The sequence below is a fragment of the Bufo gargarizans genome, chromosome 2 (assembly GCF_014858855.1).
Source record: "Bufo gargarizans isolate SCDJY-AF-19 chromosome 2, ASM1485885v1, whole genome shotgun sequence".
Lineage (NCBI taxonomy): Eukaryota > Metazoa > Chordata > Amphibia > Anura > Bufonidae > Bufo > Bufo gargarizans.
The window spans coordinates 17,750,278-17,753,082 of record NC_058081.1 but is presented as its reverse complement, the minus strand read 5'-3'; positions in this window follow the sequence as shown (position 1 = coordinate 17,753,082).

Below are 2,805 nucleotides of genomic sequence, written 5' to 3'. Positions count from 1 at the left end.
GTATCTGGGTCGAACAAAGGTTCGCCTAGAGGGTCCGTAAGGGCTGAAGATGACCCTTGGACCTCAGGGGCCGAACTAGCGGATGGGCGTGACAATGGAATTTCGGGACAAAAATCCTCATCCTCTACCAGCACCTCATCAAGGTCTGGGTCAGAAGCACTATGGCCATCACTGTAAGCCTCCTCCTCGGACTCCAATTCTGAGTCTGAACTAGGGACGGGCTGAGCCCGTGCAGACTTCCAGGGGCGCGCTTCTTCTGCCTGGCGCGTGCAGGCTCGTTTGCGTGAACCAAGCACGCGGTCTTGTGATAGAACTAGGCTATCTGATTCAACAATTCTGGAGGCATTAGTAGCAGAGGGATTAGGGGCAGGGTTCTGAACCCTTAGCGCCTGGGCAATGGACTGAGAAATAACAGTGGACATAGAGCCCATAGCACTATTAATGGCCTCTGTAATGGACTGCTGCAAGGTGGCCTGAGGCAAAGCAGGTGAGGGGCACTGTAGTGAAACAGCAGGGGCAGGAGCAGGTAGTATGGAGGGGATGGGGGCATCAGCAGCTGGCTGTATAGGCTGGGACATGATGGGAGTTAGTCACTCCAGAAGCGCAAACCTGTAGAATCAGAAAACGCTGACCGATGGCGCCGGCTAGAAGAGGAACTCCGCCCCCAAAATTCGCGCGCGCGCGGCAGCAGGACACGCCCCCGATCCGGCCCCAAACGAAGTCGGCCGGAGGGAGGCGTAAGATGGCGCCCGAGAATCTCGGGAGCGCCGGGACAAGGAATAGACGCCGAGATCTCGTTATCGCGAGATCTCGGGAGAAGAAGGAAGACGAAGCGCACAGCCCTGGAAAATGGCGCCGGCGCGAAAAAGGTAAAAAAGGGGGGGGGGGAAAGAAAAGAGGGGGACCGCTAACCGCACAGATGAAGCGGCGCAGCCCAGGCCAAAGCAGGGTCACTTCAGCGCTACAGAAAGGGGAACAAGTAGTGGGCAGATAAACCTAGGGAAAAACGCAATAATTATCACAATAAACCCCCTCAAACGGCAGTGGCCGAAGAGCAGTAACTAAATATAGATAAATAAACCAGAATAATTCAGAAAACAAAGATACATAAGCTATAAAAAATGTATAATACCAGTCACACAAAAAATACACTTATCTTGCTATGGAAGCAGCAAAGAAAGAGGATGATTTCCGGTGGGAGTTGCTATTTATGGACTGGACTATGGGAGGGGTTACCCTTGTGGGTTGGTTTGCTGGATTTGTTATATTTTTTCTCTTTGCTGCTATGGTTACAGTAAAGATTGAGAAATGCAATAGGAGCCTCCGGGTCGTGACATAAAATCAAAGTTATAGTCAGTAGAGTTACAGACAGTACGGTTATGGTTAGAGACAAGCAAAGTTTTGAAAAATTCAATTCAGAAACTTCGCTGAAGGTCGCCAAGAAATTAGATTAATTCTGAATTAATTAGTCACGAATCGCTATAAATAAGGTATACCCAGGCCCCTCTGCCTTAGGGTACAGCCACCCGGAGCGGCCGTGCTTCAGAAGAGTTTGGCCATGCTCCGGTGAAGAACCACATGTCTAATTAACCCACAGCTGCCTTTTATTTAATAATGAAGAACGCTCTGTACAGTCCTTCTTCATTGTTAATGGCCGCCCGGCACCTTTACACAGGGGCTGTTGCTGGTCTGCGGTTTGGCTTGTTAGGTGGGACCACAATATGCAGATTATTGCTGTTCTTTCCTGCAATCTCCTGCAGGTTATTTGACAGTAAACACAGAATATTAATCAGCTCTGGCATACCCACTTCTCTAACCCCAGCGCTCTCCTGCCCCACAGGTGGGAGCTCTTCTTCTGCCATCTGCTTTCTCTCCTTTTCCACATCATCTAAGATTGATTAGAATATGTCATCAGGAATATCCAGCTCCTCATCTCTCTGCATACTGCTGACTTTTTTTTTTTTTACATGGAGACTTTGAAGGATGATTTGGAAAAAGTAAAGCCAGCAAGAGATGAGGAAGGTCATCATTAAGATCTCTCCCCCCCCCGCCCACCCAAGGGGTTCAGACTGGATGGTATTGGTTGGCATGCTGGCAGTGAAATAATAAAGGCTTCCATCTTATTGAATTACATTTATGGCTGATGTAGGAGTAAGTAAATGTAGGAATAAATAAAACTGACGCAGGATGAGTTTACCTGCACTGTCTATACACTCTCCCTGCACTGTCCCTACACTCTCCCTGCACTGTCCATACACTCTCCTGCACTCTCCCTTCACTGTCCCTGCAGTCTCCCTGCACTGTCCATACACTCTCCCTGCACTGTCCATACACTCTCCCTGTACTGTCCCTACATTCTCCCTGCACTCTCCCTTCACTGTCCCTGCAGTCTCCCTGCACTGTCCATACACTCTCCCTGCAGTCTCCCTGCACTGTCCATACACTCTCCCTGCAGTCTCCCTGCACTGTCCATACACTCTCCCTGCAGTCTCCGTGCACTGTCCATACATTCTCCCTTCACTGTCCCTGCACTTTCCCTGCTCCAATATTCTTCTATTAATAATTTTCAGCAACAGTGTCCCTAGCGCATGAGCTTGCCACATCTCTCCTAAGCTCAGCTCACAGGACAATGGCAGAGACCACACGGTATAAGGGTTGCATATGGCTGTGACATCACAGGGGATGGCTATCTGTGGGTTGGCTGGCTGCATGACATTATGGGTGATTTTGTGTTCCCGGGATTGTTATTTCACTTTCTAACATGTGCAGCTGCCATTTTAGGAAAAACTCATTGCCACAAAGCTC